Raw genomic sequence first — 18,074 nt, 5'->3', positions numbered from 1 at the left:
TCCTAGAGATACAAAAGTGAAATTCTAACTCACCTGGCTGGAAAATGGCAAGGCCTGCATGAGTTCCCATGTGTCAAGGTATCTAGTCAGCCTCCATCAGTCAAAACTGTCAAGTTTAGCTTTTCATTTTTGTCCTCACATGGCAATTTCTCCAGCCCTTTCAGGCCTTTTTTTTTTTTTTTTAAATGAATGTAGTAATAAGAATGACACAGATTTTTTAATTGTGGGCTTGTAAAATAGGATTTTTCAATCTTGTTCTAAAATTTCTTCTTTAGTTTTCAATAATTTGTTGAACTTTATTGTCATAGGAATTCATTGGTTATAATACTACATGTTTAATAAGCCCCAAGTCTCTATCCAAAAGTGATTAATATATCCTATAGGTAAATTTTTAAGTCATTTTAGTAATTTCATTGTATTCTGTGTTTACCTCTCTGGCTGTTTGCTGCTAGTTGGCTGGCTGTTCTTTCAGTTTTCCTGATTAACTTTTAGTCATTTTTCAATTCCAAAAGATTTATTTGGAGTAATTAGATATTGTTGGAGATCCTCTTTTCAGATTATTTATGCTAATATAAGCAGTCTTAGCACAGATAATGACTTATTCCAGTTTTAATCTTTGTAAACCAAGGGACTTCTGTTATACTTTGTATCTTAGGATGCTTCCAGTTGCAAGTAATATAAAGCCTAACTCAAATTGGCTTAAGCAATAAGAAATTTATTGGCTCTCTTGACAGGAAGCTAAAGCAGATTTTTTTCATTGGTTGATCCAATGTCTCAAGTTTTTTTCAAGGACACGGGTTGGGTCCATCTCCATTCTGTCATCTTCAGTGCTGGCCTTACCCTAAAGCTCATTGTAATCATAGGCTGACTGCCAAGAATAATAGGGCCTAAATTCTTTCATGTTCACATACAACAGGAGAAAAAACTAGCGTATCTCTACAAATGTCGATCACTTCATCTGGCTTTGCCAATTTAGACCATGTGCTTACTCCTGAACCAGTACCTATCATAATACGATTGTCATGATTTGATTGGCTTAGACCTAACTTCCTGAACCTGTAGGGGCAGGTGAGATTGCCAAGATGGGCATAGACTAATCAGGGCTACCGCATATAATGGGGGGTTAATTCCCTATACCACATTGGGACAGGTGGAGTGAATATTAGGGAGCCAACCACAAGGCTCACTTCATCTCTAAGTCCATTTTCAATCAATAAAAAAATTATTTGCCCCTGCTCATAATAATTCTTAAACTTCTGAAATCTACATTTTCTGTCTATGTTGAATTACGTGAAGAAGTGTTGCATATTAATGAATAGCACAGAGCTAAAACTCAGATATATATGCAATTAAGAATCAGAATTGAATCCCAAGTCCAGTATTGGAATATTGTGCTGTCTTGAGTGAGTCACTTGTACTTTCTGAGACTCAGTCTTCAGGTGTCAATACCAGATTTTCTGTAAAGATTAAAGAGAAAGTACATAACATTTAGTACATTACCTTCTACCTGATAGGTGCTCATTAAATCATTATTATTTCAGCACCACTTTTTCCCCTTTCCATTATAAACTCCCCTGAAGATAGAGATTATTTATTGAATCCTCCAATAATAGTACATTTTTTTTCTTTTTCAAAGCATTTTCACATCTATCTTTATTTGTTTTGATAAATCAATATGTTGCATAGGTTCTCATTTTTATTGGTAAAAAATGAAGCATTGTGAGATCATATGACACCGTCAAAGTTCTTGAGTTAGTTAAAGTCCTAGCCAATGCTAGTATAGCTATTTACAAAGTACTGTTACATACATTACCCTACACAGCCCTCACAATAATGACATAAATTTGATGTTATCATCCCCTTTATAAAATGTAAGGAAACTGAGCATTAATGAGGTTCAGAAACTTGCATAAAGCTCTTACATAAAAGAGTCAGAACTGGAATAATATTCCTATGACTCTTTATCAAAATCTCTTTAGATCAGTTTTTCTTAAAATACAGGGTGCACAAAAATTCCTAAACAACCTGTATGAAATACAATGCTGAAGCTCTAGTCACAGAAACTGAAATTCAGTAGCTATTGAGTACAGCTCAGGAATCTAGATAATTTTTTACTAACATGCCAGAGATTTTGTTGCTCATCAAAGTCTGAAAGACACTAATAGCTTGTTTGTTGTTGCTGTTGCTTAGAAACACCATGATCTGATGGGTATCTAATTAAGAGAATTTACCAAAGATGAGAACATAGCATAATTAGAATCTATTTTTTAATATATATTGAGTATTTTTTCAGAATAAATGATTTTGTAAAGATATATTACTCTTTTTCATATTTTGATTGGGTCAAAGGAAAAATGTGTAAAAAGATAGCCCAACAGCTATGCTATCCCATTAGTTTAATAAAAATTATTCATTCATTCATTTATTACAAATCTATAGTGATAACACACTAAGTGCCAAGACCTGTACTAGAAAGTGGGACTACAATAGTGAGCAAATTACAAGCACAACTTCAGCCCTCCTGTACCTAAAATTCAAATAGGAAATCTACCCTTAATAGGAGATTCACACAAATAAGTAGAAACCTTCATAGATTTCAACTATGAATGAGAGGTACATGGTACTATATGAATGTATATAATCTTGTGATTTTACCTAGACCGGGCAGCAAGAGAAGTTTCCTCCAAAGCAGTGATACTTCAGCAGAGATTTGAAATTTGAAGCCTAAACAGGTGTTAAATAGGCAAAGTGAGGAGAGACAAGAATTTCATGCTGAGGGACCAGGTTACATAGATAATGATGACGATGATGATAATGATGATAGATAAATAGATAGATAGATACAAAATAACAATAATAATATAATGGTAATGATAGATAGGTAGATACAAAATAATAATAATATATATAATGATGATAATAATGATACATGGATAGATATAATAAATGGTGAACTTTACCAAATTAATGAAAAACAAAATTGCTTTTGAAAAAAATAATTAGAACTGTTTAGCTCTCACTTCCATCCTTAACTACCCCTGGTTTAAAAAAAAAATATTCTCATGGGATCGAGAACAGTATGAAAGGGTCACGTAAATTAGGTAGGTAAAAAGTAAAGAAATTTAGGAACACCCTCTCGACTTCATGAGGAACATAATGATGGTAAGGGAGTATCTGAGGAAAAGGCAAAGAAAGATGCAATGCTATGTGAAGTTGAACTTTACAATACATCAAAGTATGCCAGGAGACCTTTTCTTGCATAAAAATAAATATGCTATCAATAACATCTTAAATAAGGGTATATCATAAGTCTTCATAATTCTATTGTAAAGATGAAAACCTCAGCAACCAATTACTACTAGGTATTAATATGTGATGTGATACAGGAAATCTACTCACATTGTTGACTATTACTTTTTAATGAAAGGTTTTGTTGTTATTTATTATGGTCTTTTAAATTTGATCTACACAAAATGGTCCTTTGTACTGGACAGTTCGTTGCATGTATTTAAACTATACATCATAAAAATAAAAAATACTCTTCATAGTCTGAGTTATCGAGTTTATTTTTCTGCATTAATATAATCTTTCAGACAGTAGCTAAATCTCTTCCCTTAGTATTAGAAGGGCATGTTCATGACTTTACTTCTGTGATTGCTTTCCTTTCTTCTGACCCATATGCCTACATGTGTCTAGAAGTAAGAAGTGTCTCTCCCCAAGCAATATTTATGGGCTTAAAGACAGAACCAATTTAAGATACCATGGCATATTTGGTATTGAACTTTTCATTTTAGTTTAATCAATTTAAAGCAAAGAACTGTTTAATGTTTTGAATCCCAACAAGTTTAATTTTTCACTTAAAACTTCTATATAAGAAAAATAGAAAGTCCCCCAAATCAAATAAAAATGAAAATAAAAACTGAGTAGATTTATTTTTTACAAAGTAGATTTGTTTAAAAAGTAAAACGTACCAGTAGAAATATTTATTGAATAAGCAGGTGTCAAAATCAGGCAGAGAATGTGATGCTAGGTGAGAAAAAGAAGTTGCTTGCCACAGGGAGTCATGCTTAGCATTAGGAAGATGTTTTAAAGAATTATTCCTCAAAAAGGATTGGACAGTCACACCACAAAAATTCTAAAGCCTGGCACCACCAATTGATGTCTAATAGGAGAATGAACAATAATTTCACAGGAGGTCAGTATGCAGCTTCCTGTTTGTTGACATTAATTTGTCATAATTTGCTTTAAACAGGAAACACCCCACCACTGGCTGTCCAGACTAAAGCCAACACCTGCTTCCACTCATTTTCCTTCTAAAGGATAAGGACCCTTTTGATCTCATTTTTTTGAGGAGGAGTTTCTCTCTCTCCTTCCTCATCTGAAAAATAATAGGGTTGAGCTAGATGGCTCTGGTTAATTTAAACATTCCAAGACTCTGTAACATGTTTAACTATTACTTGAAGTCTTTAAGTCCTTGTTTCATGTCACCAGGATAAAAATAACAACTTTAAATGTTACAAAGAGATATATATTTTATTTGTTTTTCAACTATAAAAGTCAATGGCTTCTCAAGAGAAGACAAATTTCTAACTGAACATTAGGTCAGCAGAGTGAGTTGATCTGATAGCAATCTAACGGCAATCCTGGGGAGCCCTTGATGGAGACAGATTGAATTCATGAGAACATGGCTTCTGCCAAGGGCCTTTGTGCATTGTCATTTGCTCAGAGTCCTTACCATGAAGAAATAAAGACTGTGTCCATTTTTCTAAATGGTCTACTTTCAAATAAAATATTTATTTTAGTGACCCTATATAAGAGCACTATCATGGGTGAGGGAGAGAGGGGGACTTTCCAGATACCTGACCATCTGACATTGAATCATTACACCTCAGTATAAAATTAATAAGATTTCTTCTAAATGACTGGCATCTATAAAACATTCAGACACTAGCTACAGCCACACATTTGTCATCTTATCTCTTATTAATCTATTTTCAAATATATCTTGTGTAAATTAGCTATAAAATTCTTTGAAGAGAAAATTTACTCCCTGACTTTAAAAAAAGTCAAAAGATGTTGAAAATATGACCATCATGAACAGGCTTTAAAAACAAAATTATTGATTGTATTAATATAATATTAATGTAATTCACTCCTAAATATATACAAGAAGCTAATTGCAGCCACAATTCAGTACATAATGTCTAAAAGTACATTTTTCTCTGTAAATAGAGCATTGTAAACCAATACTAATATAATAACCATAAACTCATTTTCACTTTCATTATGGTTGAAAATTTCATTTAATGTGTTTTAATAGGTAAATCACATCACTAATTTTTTTTTTAGAAATTTCATGTAATGTCTGAAACATTTATATTAACATATTTCCATACAAATAACCCAAAGAAAGTTTAGTATTAGTTGATTTTTTTTTGTTTGTCTGTTTTTTAATACTGCACGTTCTTATTAGTCATCAGTTTTATACACATCAGTGTATACATCTCAATCCCAATCGCCCAATTCTGCACACCATCATCCCCACCCCACCACGGTTTTCCCCCCTTGGTGTCCATACGTCTGTTCTCTACCTCTGTGTCTCAACTTCTGCCCTGCAAACCGGCTCATCTGTACCATTTTTCTAGGTTCCACATACATGCGTTAATATATGATATTTGTTTTTCTCTTTTTGACTTACTTCACTCTGTTTGACAGTCTCTAGATCCATCCAGGTCTCAACAAATGACTCAATTTCATTCCTTTTTATGGCTGAGTAATACTCCATTGTATATATGTACCACATCTTCTTTATTCATTCATCTGTCGATGGGCATTTAGGTTGCTTCCATGACATGGGTATTGTAAATAGTGCTGCAATGAACATTGGGGTGCATGTGTCTTTTTCAAGTATGGTTTTCTCTGAGTATATGCCCAGTAGTGGGATTGCTAGATCATATGGTAATTCTGTTTTTAGTTTTTTAAGGAACCGCCATACTGTTCTCCATAGTGGCTGTATCAATTTACATTCCCACCAACAGGGCAAGAGGGTTCCCTTTTCTCTGAACCCTCTCCAGCATTTGTTGTTTGTAGATTTTCTGATGATGCCCATTCTAACTGGTGTGAGGTGATACCTCATTGTAGTTTTGATTTGCATTTCTCTAATAATTAGTGATGTTGAGCAGATTTTCATGTACTTCTTGGCCATCTGTATGTCTTCTTTGGAGAAATGTCTATTTAGGTCTTCTGCCCATTTTTGGATTGGGTTGTTTGTTTCTTTAATATTGAGCTGCATGAGCTCTTTATATATTTGTTTCCTTGGCTGTGTAAAAGCTTTGAAGTTTCATTAGGTCCCATTTGTTTATTTTTGTTTTTATTTCCATTACTCTAGGAGGTGGGTCAAAACAGATCTTGCTGTGATTTATGTCAAAGAGTGTCCTTCCGATGTTTTCCTCTAAGAGTTTTATAGTGTCCGGTCTTACATTTAAGTCTCTAATCCATTTTGAGTTTATTTTTGTGTATGGTGTTAGGGAGTGTTCTAATTTCATTCTTTTACATGTAGCTGTCCAGTTTTCCCAGCACTACTTATTGAAGAGACTGTCTTTTCTCCATTGTATATCTCTGCCTCCTTTGTGGATTAGTTGACCATAGGTGCGTGGGTTTATCTCTGGGCTTTCTATCTTGTTCCATTGATCTATGTTTCTGTTTTTGTGCCAGTACCATATTGTCTTGATGACTGTATCTTTGTAGTATAGTCTGAAGTCAGGGAGTCTGATTCCTCCAGCTCCGTTTCTTTCCCTCAAGACTGCTTTGGCTATTCAGGGTCTTTTGTGTCTCCATACAAATTTTAAGATGATTTCTTCTAGTTCCGTAAAAAATGCCATTGGTAATTTGATACGGATTGCGTTGAATCTGTAGATTGCTTTGGGTAGTTTAGTCATTTTCACAATATTGATTCTTCCAATCCAAGAACATGGTATAACTCTACATCTGTTGGTATCAACTTTAATTTCTTTCATCAGTGCCTTATAGTTTTCTGCATACAGGTCTTTGTTCTCCCTAGGTAGGTTTATTCCTAGGTATTTTATTCTTTTTGTTGCAATGGTAAATGGGAGTGTTTCCTTAATTTCTCTTTCAGATTTTTCAACATTAGTGTGTAGGAATGCAAGAGATTTCTGTGCATTAATTTTGTATCCTTATACTTTACCAAATTCATTGATTAGCTTTAGTAGTTTTCTGGTAGCATCTTTAGGATTCTCTATGTATAATATGTCATCTGCAAACAGTGACTGTTTTAATTCTTCTTTTCCAATTTGTATTCCTTTTATTTCTTTTTCTTCTCTGATTGCCGTGGTTAGGACTTCCAAAACTATGTTGGATAATAGTGGTGAGAGTGGACATCCTTGTCTCGTTCCTGATCTTAGAGGAAATGCTTTCAGTTTTTCACCATTGAGAATGATGTTTGCTGTGGGTTTGTCATATATGGCCTTTATTATGTTGAGGTAGGTTCCCTCTATGCCCACTTTCTGGAGAGTTTTTATTATAAATGGGTGTTGAATTTTGTCAAAAGCTTTTTCTGCATCTATTGAGATGATCATATGGCTTTTATTCTTCAATTTGTTAATATGGTGTATCACATTGATTGATTTGCATATATTGAAGAATCCTTGCATCCCTGGGATAAATCCCACTTGATCGTATTGTATGATCCTTTTAATGTGCTGCTGGATTCTGTTTGCTAGTATTTTGTTCAGGATTTTTGCATCTATATTCATCAGTGATATTGGTCTGTAATTTTCTTTTTTTGTGACTTCTTTGTCTGGTTTTGGTATCAGGCTGATTGTGGCCTCATAGAATGAGTTTGGGAGTGTTCCTTCCTCTGCAATTTTTTGGAAGAGTTTGAGAAGGATGGGTGTTAGCTCTTCTCTAAATGTTTGATAGAATTCACCTGTGAAGCCATCTGGTCATGGACTTTTGTTTGTTGGAAGAATTTTAATCACAGTTTCAATTTCATTACTTGTGATTGGTCTGTTCATATTTTCTGTTTCTTCCTGGTTCAGTCTTGGAAGGTTATACCTTTCTATGAATTTGTCCTTTTCTTCCAGGTTATCCATTTTATTGGCATAGAGTTGCTTGTAGTAGTCTCTTAGGATGCTTTGTATTTCTGCAGTGTCTGTTGTAACTTCTCCTTTTTCATTTCTGATTTTATTGATTTGAGTCCTCTCCCTCTTTTTCTTGATGAGTCTGGCTAATGGCTTATCAATGTTGTTTATCTTCTCAAAGAACCAGCTTTTGGTTTTATTGATCTTTGCTGTTGTTTTCTTTGTTTCTATTTCATTTATTTCTGCTCTGATCTTTACCATTTGTTTCCTTCTGCTAACTCTGGGTTTTGTTTGTTCTTCTTTCTCTAGTTCCTTTAGGTGTAAGGTTAGATTGTTTACTTCAGATTTTTCTTGTTTCCTGAGGTAGGCTTGTATAGCTATAAACTTCCCTCTTAGAACTGCTTTTGCTGTATCCCATAGGTTTTGGATCGTCGTGTTTTCATTGTCATTTATCTCTAGGTATTTTTTTGATTTCCTCTTTGACTTCTTCACTAATCTCTTGGTTATTTAGTAACGTATTGTTTAGCCTCCCTGTGTTTGTGTTTTTTACGTTTTTTTCCCTGTAATTCATTTCTAATCTCATACCGTTGTGGTCAGAAAAGATGCTTGATATGATTTCAATTTTGTTAAGTTTACTGAGGCTTGATTTGTGACCCAAGATGTGATCTATCCAGGAGAATGTTCCGTGCACACTTGAGAAGAAAATGTAATCTGCTCTTTTTGGATGGAATGTCCTATAAATATCAATTAAATCTATCTGTTCTATTGTGTCATTTAAAGCTTCTGTTTCCTTATTTATTTTCATTTCGGATGATCTGTCCATTGGTGTAAGGGAGCTGTTAAAGTCCCCCACTATTATTGTGTTACTGTCGATTTCCTCTTTTATAGCTGTTAGCAGTTGCCTTTTGTATTGAGGTGTTCCTATGTTGGGTGCATATATATTTATAATTGTTATATCTTCTTCTTGGCTTGGTCCCTTGATCATTATGTAGTGTCCTTCCTTGTCTCTTGTAACATTCTTTAATTTAAAGTCGATTTTATCTGATATGAGTATAGCTACTCCAGCTTTCTTTTGATTTCCATTTGCATGGAATACCTTTTTCCATCCCCTCACTTTCAGTCTGTATGTGTCCCTAGGTCAGAAGTGGGTTTCTTGTAGACAGTATATATATGGGTCTTGTTTTTGTAACCATTCAGCAAGCCTGTGTCTTTTGGTTGGAGCATTTAATCCATTCATATTTAAGGTAATTATCGAGATGTATGTTCCTATGACCATTTTCTTAATTGTTATGGGTTTGTTTTTGTAGGTCCTTTTCTTCTCTTGTATTTCCCACTTATAGAAGTTCCTTTAGCATTTGTTGTAGAGCTGGTCTGGTGGTGCTGAATTCTCTTAGCTTTTACTTGTCTGTAAAGCTTTTGATTTCTCCATTGAATCTGAATGCGATCCTTGCCGGGTAGAGTAATCTTGGTTGTAGGTTTTCCCTTTCATCACTTTAAGTATATCATGCCACTCCCTTCTGGCTTGTAGAGTTTCTGCTGAGAAATCAGTTGTTAACCTTATGGGAGTTCCCCTGTATGTTATTTGTCGGTTTTCCCTATCTGCTTTCAATAATTTTTCTTTGTCTTTAATTTTTGCCAATTTGATTACTATGTGTCTCGGCATGTTTCTTCTTGGGTTTATCCTGTATGGGACTCACTGCGCTTCCTGGACTTGGGTGGCTATTTCCTTTCCCATGTTCGGGAAGTTTTCGACTATAATCTCTTCAAATATTTTCTCGGGTCCTTTCTCTCTCTTTTCTCTTTCTGAGACCCCTATAATGCGAATATTGTTATGTTTAATATTGCCCCAGAGTTCTCTTAGGCTGTCTTCGTTTCTTTTCATTCTTTTTTCTTTATTCTGTTCCGCAACAGTGAATTCCACCATTGTGTCTTTCAGGTCACTTATCCGTTCTTCTGCCTCAGTTATTCTGCTATTGATTCCTTGTAGTGTAGTTTTCATTTCAGTTATTGTATTGTTCCTCTCTGTTTGCTTGTTCTTTATTTCTTCTAGGTCTTTGTTAAACATTTCTTGCATCTTCTCGATCTTTGCCTCCATTCTTTTCTGAGGTCCTGGATCATCTTCACTATCATTATTCTGAATTCTTTTTCTGGAAGGTTGCCTATCTCCACTTCATTTAATTGTTTTTCTGGGGTTTTATCTTGTTCCTTCATCTGGTATATAGTCCTCTGCCTTTTCATCTTTTCTATCTTTCTGCAAATGTGGTTTTTGTTCCACAGGCTGCAGGATCGTAGTTCTTCTTGCTTCTGCTGTCTGCCCTCTGGTGGATGAGGCTATCTAAAATGCTTGATGGGAGGGACTGGTGGTGGGTAGAGCTGACTGTTGCTGTGGTTTTCAGAGCTCAGTAAAACTTTAATCCACTTGACTGTTGATGTGTTGGACTGGGCTCCCTCCCTATTGGTTTTTTGGCCTGGGGCCACCCAACACTGGAGCCTACCTGTGCTCTTTGGTGGGTCTAATGACAGACTCTGGGAGGGCTCACACCAAGGAGCACTTCCCAGAACTTCTGCTGCCAGTGTCCTTGTCCCCCTGGTGAAACCAAGCCACACCCCGCCTCTGCAGGAGACCCTCCAACACTAGCAGGTATGTCTGGTTCAGCCTCCCCTGGGGTCACTGCTCCTTCCCCTGGGTCCCAATGCACACACTACGTTGTGTGTGCCCCCCAAGAGTGGAGTCTCTATTTCCCCCAGTCCTGTCAAAGTCCTGCAATCAATTCCCACTAGGCTTCAAAGTCTGATTCTGTAGGAATTCCTCCTCCCATTGCCGGACCCCCAGGTTGGGAAGCCTGACTTGGGGCTCAGAAGCTTCACTCCAGTGAATGGACTTCTGTGGTATAAGTGTTCGCCAGTCTGTGAGTCACCCACCCACCAGTTATGGGATTTGATTTTACTGTGATTGTGACCCTCCTAATGTCTCATTGTGGCTTCTCCTTCGTCTTTGGATGTGGGGTATCATTTTTGCTGAGTTCCAGTGTCTTCCTGTCGATGATTGTCCAGCAGCTAGTTGTGATTCTGGTGTTCTTGCAAGAGGGGGTGAGAGCACGTCCTTCTACTCCGCCATCTTGGTTCATCACTAATTTTTTAGAATATTTTTACAATACTATATTCATAACAATCTTTCAGATTTATAAAGATTTAGAAAAGTTGTCTGTCCATAAACTTTAATACTCTAAGTTTCTAATAATGATGAGCTTAGTATTAAATCATATGAAAATGTTTTCTTCGTTCATGGACCTAGTCTGTCATTTTTATTACCACCCTACTCTGCTCTTAACTGAAAAAACAAAGCAACAAAAAAAAAAAAACGGTTAACTCAAATATTTTGATGTAACAAAAAAAGAGGCTGTCATATTGAATATTTGTCTTACATGATAATTACTTTATTTTAAAACTTGTTAATTGTTACACAGCATTTCAAATTCAAAACAAAACTCCTTTGGTCTTTCCACATCTCTTCTTCCTTCTTCTCCCTTCTCCCTTTCATCTCTTCCTCTACAGATATTTACTTAGTGACTAATATATACCAATTACCATGTTGAATATTCACAGACGGAACTTACAAAAAAATAATTATAACCAATGTAACAAGTGCTATAATGAGATGTCAAATATACTAATGTGCAACATTATTATTGCCTGGCATTTGTTTTTTGTAAAAGATCTGTCTCTGCCACTGGATTTTAAACACACCTGGGGTTGGAACCCTATTTTGTCCTCCTATAAACCATTTCCCCCACCTTTCTCCCACCACTCAGCACAGTGCTTTCCACACACATACTAGGAATAAGCAAATGTTTAGTTAAATAGAATATACTTAGAATAGTACATACATATCACAATATGGAGGCATTGTTTAAAATAATGATTTTAAAAATAATTTTAGAAGTAATACATGCTTATTGTACAGAATTGGAAAATCCAAACAAGTATAAAGAATAAAATTTAAGTCATTATAGCTTCAGCTCCAAGCAATAACCACCATGTACACTTTAATGCATTTCTTTCCAGTCTTTTCCTGTACACATTAGGCAAATTACTATTTATACATTTATATAAACATATAATTTTGCATTCTATTTTTTTATGAACATTTCCCATATCATTAAAGAGTCCTAAATATTAGGCAGTTTAATGGCCACCTAATATTTTATTATAAGATTTTATGATTTAAACATTACATGATTATCAGACAATTAATTATTTACAATGGCTTGTAATTATATATAATTGCACAGCCACAATCAGCATCCTGGGTACATAAATCTTGTTCACTGTCACTGATTATTTTGCTAAGGACTATATTTGGGAAAATAGCCAAATATAAAGAAAAATACTTGGGAATTTATTAATTATGTTGTAAGTTCCATTTTTTGTACCAGCTGAAGCTTTTTAAAAAGTATTTAGAGTAATTATTGCCTATTATTAAAAGAAATATATGTTTTTTAAGAGAACTAATTTAAATATTTTAGTAGAGATTTAATACTCAGAAAGGCAAATTTTTTTATTTAAGTTAACAAATAGTTACTTTCCACAATATCTCCTATCATGCCTCACATGTAGGTGATCGTTAATGCTTTTTGAAGACATAAATGAATAGAATGGATGAAATGGAACAGAAGAAATGGAACAATATGGAAGAACTTAATAAATGAATTATGTTGGTAATTATTCCTATTTGAATACAATAGCTAAATTTCAAGTCTTTTTTCAAAGGCATGTTAAAGATTCTCCTGACAAATTCCCTACCTATGAACAAACTCTCAAATCAAACTATTTTGAAGTCTGTTCCAATTATCCATTGTTTCCCCAAAATTAGTGGCTTAAAATATCCATACATTATTTGCTCTCATTGTTTTGGCAGCTGACAGGCATAGCTAGGTTCTTAGCAGGGATCTCTCATGCACATGTGTCTAATGGTGGCTGAAGCTGGAATCATTTGAAGGCTTCTTCACATGTCTGGTGCCTGGGCTGGGATGACTGGAATAACTGAGGGCAAGTTGTATATCCCTCTCTCCACGGGATTCTCCAAATGGCTAGCTTGGACTTCCTGACAGAATGGTAGCCTCAGTTTAATAGGACTTCTAACTAGGCAGCTGGATTTTCCCATAAGCATTCCAGGAGACATGGGATGAAGCTGCAAAGCTTCTTATGACTTCTCCTCAAAAGTTACGCTGTGTCACTTCTACCATTGTCATCTGGGTCAAATATAGGCATACTTCACTTTATTGCCCTTTATTGCACTTTGTAGATATTGCATTTTTTACAAATTGAAGGTTTGTGGCAACCCTGCATCAAAGAAGTCTATCAGCACCATTTTTCTAAAAGCATTTTCTCACTTTGTGTCTCTGTGTCACATTTTGGTAATTTTTGCAATATTTCAAACTTTTTTATTATTGTATTTGTTATGGTACTCTGCAATCAGTGATCTTTGATACTACAATTGCAATTGTTTTGGGGCACCATGAACTACACCCATATAAGAAAGCAAATTTAATTGATAAATGTTGTATATGTTCTTATTACTCCACTGACCATCTGTCCCCCTATATCTCTCCCTCTCCTTGGGCCTTCCTATTCCCTGAGACACAACAACATTGATATTGGACCAGTTAATAACCCTACAATGGTCTCTAAGTGTTCAAGTTAAAGAAAGGGTCGCAGGTCTCTCACTTTAAATCAAAAGCTAGAAATGATTAAGCTTAGAGAGGAAAGCATGTTTAAAGTTGAGATAAGCTGAAAGCTATGCCTCTTGCACCACTTAGCCAAGTTTTGAATGCAAAGGAAAAGTTTTTGAAGGAAATTAAAAGTGCTACTGCAGTGAATACACAGATGATAAGAAAGCAAAACAGGCTTATTGCTGATATGAAGAAAGTTTTAGGTCTGGACAGAAGATCAAACCAGCCACAACATTCCCTTAAGCCAAAGCCTAATCCAGAGCAAAGCCCTAACTCCCTTCAATTTTATGAAGACTGAGGTGAGAGAGCTGCAAAAGAAAAGTTTGAAACTAGCAGAGGTTGGTTCCTGAGGTTTAAGGAAAGAAGACATCTCCATACGTAAAAGTACAAGGTGAAGCAGCAAGTGCTGAGGTAGAAGCTGCAGCCAGTTATCCAGAAGATCTAGCAAGGATAATTAATAAAAATGGCTCAACTGGATAACTTATTTTCAATGTACATGAAACATCCTTCTATTGGAAGAAGATGCCATCTAGGACTTTCACAGCTAGAGAGGAGATGTCAATGCATGACTTCAAAGCTTCAATAGGCAGGTTTGACTCTTGTTAGGGGCTAATGCAGCTGGTGACTCTCAGTTGAAACCAATGCTCATTTACCATTCTGAAAATCCTAGGGCCTAAATATACACTGCCTGTGCTCTATAAGTGGAACAACAAAGCATGGATGACAGCATATCTGTTTACAACATGGTTTACTCAATACTTGAAGCCCACTGTTGAGACTTACTGCTCAGAAAAAAAGATTTCTTTCAAAATATTACAGCTCAATGATAATGCACCTGGCGACCCAAGAGCTCTGATGGAGATGTACAACAAGATTTATGTTGTTTTCATGCCTGCTAACACAATATCCATTCTGCAGCCCATGGATCAAGGAGTAATTTTGACTTTCAAGTCTTTTTATTTCAGAAATACATTTCATAAGGCTACAACTGCCATAGACAGTGATTCCTCTGATGGATCTGAGTAAAATAAACTGAAAACCTTCAGGAAAGGATTCACCATCCTAATGCCATTAAGCACGTTTGTGATTCATGGGAAGAAGTCAAAATATCAAAATTGACAGGAATTTGGAAGGAGCTGATTCCAACTTTTATGGATGACTGAGGGATTCAAGACTTCAGTAGAGGAAGATGTAGTGGAAATAGCAAGAGTACTAAAGTTAGAAGTGTAGATTGTAGTTGTGACTGAATTCCTGAATTCTCATGATACAACTTTAACAAATGAAGAGTTGCTTCTTACAGATGTGCTAAGAAAATAGTTTCTTGAGATGGAAACTACCTTGGCAAACGTGCTATGAAAATTGTTGAAACGATTGTGAAAATTGTTTGGGAGGACTGACTCCAATTTTGAAAGAAATTCTACTGTGGGTAAAATGCTATCCAGCATCATAGTATGTTACAGAGAACTCATTCATGAAAGGAAGAGTCAATTTATGTGGCAAACATCATAGTTGACTTATTTTAAGAAATTGCCACAACCACCCCACCCTTCAGTAACCACCACCTCAATCAGTCCGCAGCTGTCAACTTTGAGACAAGACCCTCCACCAGCTAAAAGATTACGACCTACTTAAGGCTCAGATAATGGTTAGCAGTTTTTAGCAATAAAGTATTTTTAATTAAGGTATGTACATTGTTTTTTTAGAAATAATGTTATTGCACACTTGATAGACTATAGTATGATGTAAACATAATTTTATATGCACTTGGAAATCAAAAAAATTGTGTGACTTGCTTTATTGCAACATTAGCTTTATTATGGTCGTCTAGAAAAAAATCCATAATATCAGTGAAGTATGCCTGTAGTCACAGGCCAACCCAAATTCAATGGGATTGAAAGAATAGGCTTCACCTTCCAAAAAGGGAATGACCTTCACGTACAAGGAGGAAAGAAAGTGTTGGTGGCTATCTCATACACAGGCTGCCACAAAGTCCTAAACAGTTTCTTCAATGTTATGTCTATCTCTACTACATAATTTAAATGTGCCGTTCCCCAACACACACTTTTTCTCCTTCTTTCCTTCCTTCAACTGAAAGTACTCCATAGATTAACAGGGAAAGGAAGAAGGATCTCTGTAATCCTTGCTTTCTTGAACAAATCAGGCTTTACAATCAGATCTGAATTCAGATCTCTGCTGTGCCATTCACTAGCAGAGCTACTTGGGCAAATAATTTCTCCTCACTAGAAGGGATTCTCTGATACCCACTGCCTAGTGTAACACCTAACATATAGTAAGGTTTTGACTACATAACTTATTTATTATTAGTCGACCAAACTAGCTCTTTGAGATTCCCTTATGTCCTCTATGAAATAGGGATTATAATGCCCACCTCACAGTGACATAGAAATAGGTGAACAAGTTAATGTTTGCAAAATACTTAATGCAGTGACTTAATACAGTACAGTGAGGATATGGTAGCTATTGGTATAATTATTACAGTTAATATTCTTATCTTTATTATTGTTAGACTCACTCCTCCATATCCATGTCACTGCAGTCTAACAACTTGTTAGACATCTTCAGTACCTGGATCTCATTTATTTTCCACACCTCATCCTTAGCCACCATTTTAATACTCTGAACATTTATATTGGTGACACATCAAACATATTCTTCCATAAGTCCTTAACCTAATAATAATATTTCCCACTTCATTCCAGATAAACACAAATTCTCATCGAAAGTTCCCTACACTTAAATCACAAATTCTACTATTTTCTTCTCACAATTTCTTATTCTTACATCTTCCCCTCATAAAAACCTGGTTTCCTGGACTCTGCTCTTTTATTTTAGTCTGCCAGCACCATTCTGGCTTCACTTGACTCTCTAGTCCTCCTTGAGGCTATGGTCGTTTATACTACAGGCATCTTTGATGATGTAATATCAAATTTATAAACTAAATCTAAATTGACCCAATTAACCACTTTTTCTGGCCCTGGTCCTGGCTTTCTAACCTAACCTTGTTGAGTTGGTCAGTTCCACTTCAAAATTATGTTATTGAACAAAACTTGAACTCCAAGACTATTCCAAAATATTTATACTTCACTCTTCTTCATGTCTTTCCTCTTTTATCATGGGCCTATTTAGACATTTTCCATTCTTCTCTAGCTCCCAGTCCCATTCTCACCCAACAACCTTCCCTTTTTGTGGATAATTTTTCCTTCTTTAGTGAAAAAAGGAGAACCTTCCCAAATGAGTTCTCCCAACTTCCCTTCTTAGCATTTCAAAAGATTTCTCTCTCTATTCATTGTTTCTTCCTTAATTTCTCTCAGAGAGAAAAGAAAATGCCACTTCTCATGGTTATCCTCTACACATTTGATCACAATCCCAGTCTTTTGTCACCTTCCTGATGGAGTAGTCCTTGTCTTCTAAGTCTTGAGTCTCTGCTAGCCACTGCTGGTTCTTCTTACTCTTGATAAAACACCCATTTCTCATTTCCTAAAAATGTCATTCACTTGGTGATGTTTAAAAAACACTTTGTCCGTCTCATCGTCCCTTCCTTATTTTGTACTCAAAGGTCTTTACTGTCTCCATCTCTTTAGCATTCCACCATTTCTTAGCTCCTTACAGTCTAGGTCAGCCCTTACTGCTCAGACTTCATAATCCCCAAATCCAGAGAGCAACTTGTTACATAAGGACTAATTTGGAAAATAAAATATTTAAAGGTAGATTATATTTTTCATTGAAAATAAAAGCATTCTTGCAGCTTGAATTGTCCATATTTGGGAATAGAAAAATGTTAATAAGGAAACTGACATTGTTTTTAGCCACTACAATATCAACACTGTACATATTTTTGAATGTTATTAGAAATCCCTGTTTTAGAAGTAGTAATACAGAGGTATATTTCTCCTCATATCAGATCTTGGTTGTTTTTTGAAGCTGGAGTCTACGTGCACATCACTTGATAATCACTATTCTATACCAATTTTTTATGATCAAAAGGGGAATAATCTTCTCTAATTCACCATCCTCTCACCCTCACCAAAAAGTCATCATCATTATCATCATCTAATCATTTTTCCATGCCTCACTTCTAGTATATACTCTTTCTTGGTCTGAAATCTCATAATTTCAGAGCCTTTCATTGTTCCCTGTTTGAATTTAAACTACTTGGTAGATACATCACACTATTTGTACACTGTACTCTTCCTGAACATGAAAATTAGGCCCATATACCTGT

General features: G+C 35.4%; 1 protein-coding gene across 2 annotated transcripts in view; it reads left to right on the top strand.

Moving 5' to 3' along the window:
- CNTN5 (contactin 5) overlaps window positions 1–18,074 on the top strand; it is a 1,402,912-nt gene that overhangs the window by 1,272,820 nt on the left and 112,018 nt on the right. The gene's annotated exons all lie outside the window — the stretch shown is intronic.

This window comes from Balaenoptera ricei, chromosome 8 (assembly GCF_028023285.1).
Source record: "Balaenoptera ricei isolate mBalRic1 chromosome 8, mBalRic1.hap2, whole genome shotgun sequence".
NCBI lineage: Eukaryota > Metazoa > Chordata > Mammalia > Artiodactyla > Balaenopteridae > Balaenoptera > Balaenoptera ricei.
The sequence above is the reverse complement of the archived record's forward strand: the minus strand, read 5'-3'. Positions and strand labels throughout refer to the sequence as shown.